Source organism: Tachypleus tridentatus, chromosome 1 (genome assembly GCF_004210375.1).
Source record: "Tachypleus tridentatus isolate NWPU-2018 chromosome 1, ASM421037v1, whole genome shotgun sequence".
NCBI classification, from domain to species: domain Eukaryota; kingdom Metazoa; phylum Arthropoda; class Merostomata; order Xiphosura; family Limulidae; genus Tachypleus; species Tachypleus tridentatus.
Genome location: NC_134825.1, coordinates 89,709,173 through 89,718,347, shown reverse-complemented (window position 1 = coordinate 89,718,347; position 9,175 = coordinate 89,709,173). Strand labels below are relative to the sequence as shown.

Below are 9,175 nucleotides of genomic sequence, written 5' to 3'. Positions count from 1 at the left end.
CGAGGAATCAAACCCCAACTTTTAGTGTTAGAAATATGTAGACTTACCTGTGTCCCAACAACAGACATACAGCAACGATCGTTTAAATTAAACAACTTTGTTTTAAAAATTAATACTGTAGGAATGTCTGTTATGAGTATTCTAACAATATAATTAGTTGTAAAGTTTGTTTCTTTTATTATAACAATAAAACTAATAGTACATGTATTTATTCATAGTATTCTAAGGATGTAATTAATTGTGTTGCTACTGTATTGGAAATAAAACAAATAACTATTGTTTTCTTAATGCAAAGCTATCTACATATTGTTGGCTGCAAGAAATTGAACATCATATTCTAACATTAGTAAACTTACCATTGAGTCACCGGGGATAGGAAGAGAAGACGACAGAGAGGACTGGGTCTAATGTTATAACACTGAGAGGACTGAATATAATGTTATAAGAACGAACATTGTTTAGCATTTTAACAATAAAACTAAAGACTGTGATCAGTTTATATTTGTAGTAAGACAGTACTGTAAGGTTTAGTGTATGCTTTTAAAAATTATATTCTTTATTCGGTTCATTTCAATGACACTACTGTAATTCTTGGTGTGATTGCTGTTAAACACAGCGTTTCACAGTTAACGTTATAAGCCCTCAGAGTTACCCCTGAGCAAAGAAGGGCAATTATAATTATAATGAATGGCTTACATTAATAATGTCTCGATAACTATTGTGAACGTTGTGTTCTAGCCAGTCTGATGAGATAGTATTGAGAGAAAAGTATTGTGGGAAACAGATATGGCGGATATGTTGTGGTTGAAACAATCATCTTCTCAGGAAAAGCCCTAAGGAACCGAAAAGAGAATGTAGTGTTAAAAATACGATAAACCTGATACTATTGTCTTGTCATAAATATAGCTGGTTATAAAACGCTTTACCATTTTACAAAAAGACGTTCAAACACAATACAACTAAATATTCTTCCTGGTGTTCTAAAAATAAATTTAACAATAGTTTCTTTGTAGTGTTCTAACAATAAAACCGGTGGTTGTTTCTACTGTTCTGAGAAATACATAATGTTCTAACAATGAATTTGTATTTTCAAGAGGAAACAAAAAATAAAGAAAAACAACTCACTTTCTTTGAAACATTATTCAAAACATCAAAAAAATTTTTGATCATTTTTGTCTCCAATGACCAAATTATTCAGATTTATTGATTTAAGAGCATTTAATGCGAGCAACTAATATATCAGAAAGTAAAGAAGTCTCTTAGTCCCCCTAAAATGCTCCTTACTGGGTCAGCAGTAATTCTGAATGATTTACAATGCTAAAATTTGAAGCGTGCAGAATGCAGACAACCCATCGTTAAAAAATAAACAAACCTATTGGAAAATAACACATATAATTAACCTATATTAAGTTTCACTATAAGAAAAACCGAGCGTAACCAAGTAGTTAGACTGTCGGCCTGTGGACTCGAGGTTCCATGGTTCGTCCCCGTTACTGCTAAAAAGTAAAAGAAAAAATGGCGTTCCGCACTTTAGATGCTGTGAGCTCCTTAGACCCACGAGTTAATGATGGATACTGTTGACTAGCTGTCCTCCTATCACTTCAAAATTAGGTATGATTAGTTTGTTGGGTTTGTTTTGAATTTCGCGCAAATCTGCTACACAAGGGCTATCTGCGATTGGTGCAGATGTTTGTCATGCAACTTTGTACAAAATTCTCAAAAAGACCATCGTAGTTGTAAAAAGTTATTCAAATTCGTAATCAATTTTAAAAGTGTCTCTTTGTAAACATTGTGCTGTATTTAAGTACAACTGAAAATTTCTTATGGTAATGGGTATTTTAGTAAGTTTCAAATAAAACCTCATTAACGGAGAAGGAACCTAAGAACATGTGTGCGGATGGATGTACTCGTTGCCCTTTAGATATCCCCCCCCCCTAATTTTAATAGATAGCTCGCTAAGCAGAAATTTACGTTGATTAAATATGTCACTCCTGCTACGAAGAGAAATGTTGGATCCACAGACATGTTTTTCTCTCAACGATCCTTGAACCCCAACCTCTGGCCGTCTGGTGGTGGGTGTTTTCATCATTGATCCACCGCACGCAAGGTTAAATTCCATCACGCATGCGCATGCCTGCCGTTCAACTACTATAGTTAAGGGTTGGAGGTGTAAACATCCGGGACTTGCGGCCTGGGTTTCTCACACTTCTCACGTTACGTCAACGTTCTCTAACAACGCCAACTAGTAAGTACTAGAGGCTGCAGTTATATTTCATCACTGTTCATCTTCTATACTCCTTTCAGCCCGGTCTCTGATTAGGACTGATACTTGGAACTTCTTTTCGAAGTCTGACTAAAGCGCCACGTGATGTACGATATTCTACATGTGCTTCGGTAGTTATGTCTCCTGTCGTCACAAAAATATGTGTTACTCAGTAAGCAACTCTTCAAATTTATTTTTGAACCCTGGGAAAAAAACGCCATGGCAAGAATTACTGACTTACAGCAATAGTTTCGTGTTTACAGAAAGAGTTGTTTAAGCTAGATTAAAAGCTTTTCAAACATTATCGAAATTCAACAGTTTATTAGATAGACACTGTCTAAAAATACACATAGCAACATGCTCAAACGTATAAACTATATATATTTTGAAAATCCCTTCCTACAGATACTTCCTGTGGATCAGCAGTAAGTTAACCGAGTTACAACACTATAACACCCTGGGCTCAAGTCGTTGCGGTAAACATAAACAGCATGTTTTGTAGCTTTGCGCTAAAACAAAACAAAAAAAATATATAAAGAAATGATACTTAAATTCTAAATTTTGTATTAATATTTTCAAATTTATTGGAAGGCAAGTTTTTATATGATGAAGAATTGTTTAATACTTTATATCACATAAATAAAGTTCGATTCCCCTTGGTGGGCTCAGCAGATAGCCCGATGTGCCTTTACTATAAGAAAACCCCCACACACACAAATAAAAAGTAAATTTAAAACGAATAAGTTTATTATCATTTAAGCAGTTTGTTTTTTTGTTAACAAACCTTTTATGAAAATCTTGCTTTGCGATAATAATAGAATAGTGACGATTATTTTGTTTTTACATTTAGGAAATTATCGTGTAATAGGTTTCAAAGCAATTTGTGATTAGAATTCACAAATATGGTCAACTTCAGCTCAAACAAAACACCTTACAACAGGAAATTCAACTCACATATTAACACATTGTCTGTAAAGCCTAACGTTGTATAATATTTCTTTTCTGTACCCTAGCGTTACTATAGCACGGTGTGAACACATCCACTCCACTGAGATAAAACTGTTATTTAAAAGGTTGATTCCTTTTTATCCCATTTAAAACTATATAAAAACGGCTCATTTAATAGATTGCCTCACTGTCAAAATTCCAAATAATTATTTCTCCTTATAAATAAGTAAAAATACATATTTTTTTTACCCTTTTTAAGACTGCTTCTTCTTAAATCCTCATTCATAACCAGTGAAAGGACAATGTCCTCTACAACGTTCTAGACAAACTCTTAAAACGAGACTTACTTAATGTACAATAGATAATGTGTCCGTTATATGTAGCAGCAGCAGCTCTTGTTTTAAAGAAAACGGAAATTAAAGATAAATAACAGATAATATCTAGGTAATTAAACTTAAATAGTAGTAACTGAATTCATGATATACCTAAACTGCAAGGTTGATATACTATTTATGAAATATTGCTGCATCTCCTAGAAATGCAGAATATAGCCTATAGCATAGCATGACATAAGTAGGGTTTAGATGAAGTACTTTCTTCAGCTCATAGTTTCATCCACTCCATTTGTCACCATAAATTAATTTAATTTCGTGTAATCAATTGACTCTTACTAATGTTTTTAAAGACTTTGAACTGCACGAGCCTTAAATGAAGATAAAACCAATTTGTAATAAAAAGTGCCGGGTGTGGTTTTTCTCTAGAGTGCTTGTGCTATGAATCCGTGAATTCATGGTTCGAGACCAACTATTCAATCATGTAAGCATACCTTAAACGTTGGCCCGACATGGCACTCGACTCGTACTCTGAGAGTCGCAGATTCAAATCCCAGTCGTACCAAACATGCTCGCCTTTTCAGCCGTGGGGGCGTTATAATGTGACGGTCAATCTCAGTATTCGTTGGTAAAAGAGTAGCCCAAGAGTAGGCGGTGGGTGGTGAAGACTAGCTGCTTTCCCTCTAGTCTTACACTGCTAAATTAGGAACGGCTAACGCAGATAGCCCTCGAGTAGCTTTGCGCGAAATTCAAAAACAAACAACCAAAACTTAAGTGTTGACTAGCTGCCTTCCATATAACCCTTTGATTCTCCTCGATGGTTTCAGCAGATAGCCCGATGTGGCTTTGCTGTAAGAAAACACACACACACACATTATTTACATATGTAACTTCCTCCAGATCGAGGACCGGATAGCAGTTTTTAAATGTAACTTCCCCTATATAAAAAATAATAGTCACTAAGACAAAAATAGAATAATTCAAGTAAAAATGAGCTTATTATATTACAATTGTTAAAAAACAATTTAACTCCAGAATTATATCAGTTTGTAGGCACTTAATTTGATTTTTCCTTAATTGATTACATAAACAAATAGAGTTCCTGGGCGGCTCGCGGACCGGATTCAATTATATTTTAAGAATTCATCGTGGACCGAATAAAACCACCTCGCAGGCCATACGTTGTACATGCCTGGTCTAGCCTCTCAGTTCAAACTTAAAGACGGTTATGCACACACTGTACGTGGTGTAGATTAACACGAAAATTCTGAAACAACTCGTATTTAAAAACATTAAATCTTAGGGAAGGCATTGTTTTGGACCTTTGCTTTGTCTACCAATAATACTTCGTTTACAGGAAGACAAAGTTACGCTATGGATTCATCGGTTTTCGAGCTACACTCCCGGAGTACCGCATATGAAGGCTGTGCTTAATGCACTTCGGTTGCCTAGTAAAAACAACTCTGTAGCTAATGTACACTTTTTCATGTAAGTCAGACTGTAGTTTTTACATAATACTTTTAAGAACATCAAACGAACGTAAAATGCGTTGGTAGAAAATAAAAAAAAATACAGAAGTAATAAACGCATAAAACTTAGATTATTCAATAAAATATTTCACAAACTGTATTCATTTCGTATTTACGATTATAAATAGAATTATTATATAAAAAAGAAGAGATTATTTCTAAAGTAACAATAACGTTCCAGTTTTTAGAATTTTTAGGTTTATCCGAGGAATTGTATTATCTATATTGTATAAAGGACACTCTTAGTAAACTCAGAGGCACACGTCTGAAAAACCTGTTTATTTTGAGAGGAGAACCTAAATACGACTGTTGAACTTGTACTGCACAGCAAACAACGCCTTATGTTGAAGTAAGAACCTAACTGCTAAGAGCCACACCCAGATACAGCATCACATTTAGATCAATAATAGTAGAATGTATGTACACATCGATAGCCACGTGCTATTAAAATTAACCAGGTTGTGTAATTCTTCATCAATAAGTAGCTGAATGCTCACTTGATGTTCTTTCAGATATTATCTACATAAAGGATGTATCAAAAGGTGTTTTCGTCCCGTTTCTATTTTAGACTGATGATGGTGTAAAATAAATGATATTTTTATTCTAACACTACGATATTTCTATGATTATTGTTGTTCATTACTCTGAACAGTTTTGATAATCAGTGTTAATAAATGCATATGTATAGGGCGCGACTATTGAAACTAATGATAATAATTACTAAACAGCAACACAAACCAACCATGATAATCACACTGCGGGTTTTCACAAACTAATTGTTAATCTGACCTCCACCCCAAAAAAACAACAACAACAGAATTACATGAATTAACATTTGATGTATAATGTAAATAGACATAATGACAGAAAATAACATCGATCTGCAGCGTTTCTCGTACATAGAAAATTGAAATAAGGACCTAACTTGCCTTGTTTGTTTGAACTTCAGTTTATAAACGGTAATGGGTAATGTATTGGAATTCATGAAAACTTTCCATAGATAAAAGCTTTACAAAGGAATTATGTAATATAGTGAAAAATTGCTTGCCAAGTAGCAACGACATCGAAAAACAGCTTGTTACTTGTAAAAAAAAAGTTGTTTTAACTGACATTGAAAACTTGCAAAACCTGTAGAGGTCAAAACGAGATTAGAGTATAATTATATCTTATCAATATTCATTTTCAATTTCCTCATATCTGTCTTCACTAGCGAAGCAAAAAACAAGAATGCCAGGTTCTTGGAAGCTTTATTAATATAAGCGAGATTCTTAAAAAAAGTGAATAGAATCTGGGAATGAAGCTCATAATACCTCAAAACAAAATGGACGAATCTCACAAAAGACGGCAAAAGGAAGTTGGCGGCGGATTAAAAAAATACGAAAGTAGAAAAACGAATAAAATAGGGAGACGAATTACGTCATAAAAAGCGCTGTCAGTATTTTACAAATCTGTAAAGTACAAAACATATTAGCTCTACAGAATGTACTTAACGTGCATCGAATAATTGTGGATCCAGTACTATGGAGTGAACCTTAGAACCAAGCTTTAACAAACATTTCTAATAAAAGACTGGATAAGTATAGTAGAAAAAAAGTGTAATGGTGAGGTACAGAAAAACAAGACGACAAAAAACTAAGCAACTTGATAGTGAAGAGTGGTGAAGTGGCCTGCACATGGTTGATATCTGACATCGTCAAAAGAAGCAAGTTGTTCGTACATGACAATGAAGAGAACAACATGTGGTTAATGTGTGAGAGTAAAAAACAGTGGCAGTATCAAAAATGTGCTTATATAGTGAAGAATGTTGAAGGCTGCTTGCAGTACGTTGTTGAAGCTTTGAAGGAAAGAAAGTTGGAATGTGAACCAACATTTGATACCTGATAGTGAAGAATATTCAAATAAACAAGCACGTGACTGGTGCTTGGTAATGAAGACTTTTTGTATTCCTCATTGTGAGACATTGGCACACCCCTGACTTTGTCTTCTTAGTTAAAGAAAAATTTCGAAAGATTCAACTTTTGGGGAACTGTGTGGTAAGAAGGAGAGAAAAAGAAAACGCATGTAATGCCACATTGACAAAAAATATTAACCTACAGACTACACAAGAAGTTAAAAAAAATGTGAAACAATGAAACTGGATAGAAACGTAGCTCAGATAGGATTAAAAGTGACAGAAACGCGTAATAATATAAATGAATGTTAAATGAAACAGACTTAAATTTAAATATATTGTGGTGTTATTATTAAAAGAATATCTACTAGAACCACATTAATGGGAGGTTTTGGAAATATTAGCTGATTTACAAGAATCTGAATGTTGAAACTAATAAAGTTGAACAATTTATCACTGTTGAGCAGTGAAGAATGTTTAGATGGATATATATATATATATATATTCTTGTCAGTGAAGAATACTGAAATGGACAACACATGATTTGTACTTGACGCTGAAGAATGTTAAAATTAACAGCCCATGATTCGTATCTTTACTGCGACAAATATTGAAATAAACAGTGCATAATATGTACGTAGGGATGGAAAAGGTTTAAATAAACAGCGCATGATCTGTATTTGCGAACGAAGAGGGCAGTAGTTTAATTTGACTTTCGCAGAAATTCACACGAGAGTCATCTGCGCTAGCCATCCCTAATTTAGCAGCGTAGGACTAGAGGGAAGGTAACTAGTCATCACCACCCACCGCCAACTCTTGGACTACTCTTTTACTAACGAATAGTGGGATTGAACGTCACATATAACGCTCTAACAGCTGAAATGGTGAGGATGTTTTGTGTGAGAGGGATGCGAACCCGCGACTTTCGGATTACGAGTCCGGCGCCTTAACCACCTGGGCATGCCGGTTTGATAGTTTAAGAATTGTAAAACTGTGTGATAATTAAGGGTAATTAAAAGATAACAACTCAATAGGGAGCAATGAGATTGAACAAAGAAACAGAGAAAAAATGAGATGCAAAACATTCTCAATTAAAGAGAAACCAGAAGAACGTGACTAAAGAAGACAACTGGATGTAGGATTTGAAAAATAAAATATAAACTAAAATCCAAAGTGTAGCAGGTAATTGGAAAAAATAGTCAATATGTTCATTTTTGATACGATGTTCACAAATGTTTTAACATTCTTTTAAAGGTCAAGTTATCAACCATGAGCCTTTGTCCATGCGAACTGAAATATAAATGTAAGTTACTCGTCCAAAGAAAATGTATTTTGATCAATTAAACGACACTAAATAGGAAGAATAAATTGCAGCCTTCAGATTATAAAGAATCAGTTTAATCAATTAATGCTTGGATGAAGTTGGGTAACAAACAGTCTATGGAATAAGACCCACAAGAACGTTTTGTCATCTCATAAAAAAAAACAACCTGTGGAACGTTTTGATTTGTATACTGTGTATAAGTGAACAAAATCTATAACATACATTTAAGTGACCGAAAAATAACTTCTTTGGCAGAATGGCAGATTGTTACGTATTATAATTTGTCTCAGACGAGTCTCCGATTTATTAAGTTACGTACGTTACCTATTACGATTTCAAATAACCGGAAATTTAAATTTGAATTTTAAGTTAATTGAATGTCGATATGTATCAGAGCTAATATATTTGCTAGTAAGATTGATACACACAAGTTTCTTTCTTAAAACAAATATATTTTAATATACAAACAAGGATACGATTTATAATAACGGTTATTACAAATATTAGTTTATATAGAAGAGTTTTACAAATTTACAAAATATACTTAGTCTTCTCTCAGCTCTAGAACTAAATATTTTATCAAAGGTTCAGGTCCACGACAGTAAGTTAATTCTTAGTTGATATTGTTACATCTCGCTTAACCTAGCGAACTAGTTGTCTTTTCTTGGCTGGCTTCATACCCCTTACAAGCTGATTTTTTTACCGACGAAGATATATAATGTCCTCGTAGAAATACTAACGTCCAAAGTTAATTCACTGAAGTTGATCGGATTGTAATATTCGAAATCTATAAACGTTCCTGGACACATTTTGTAGTTTTTTTTCGATTAATGAGCGATTACTACAGTTATAGCTTTCGAGGCAGTAGCTGGTGCGTTGGTTTATAAA

General features: G+C 33.9%; 1 long non-coding RNA gene across 1 annotated transcript in view; it reads right to left on the bottom strand.

Moving 5' to 3' along the window:
• The window catches only part of LOC143255276 (uncharacterized), a 48,106-nt gene that overhangs the window by 3,749 nt on the left and 35,182 nt on the right, over window positions 1-9,175 (bottom strand). Inside the window, exon 2 of the long non-coding RNA XR_013030501.1 lies at window positions 697-833. This is a non-coding gene — a long non-coding RNA (uncharacterized LOC143255276). The remainder of the gene's footprint in view (window positions 1-696; window positions 834-9,175) is intronic.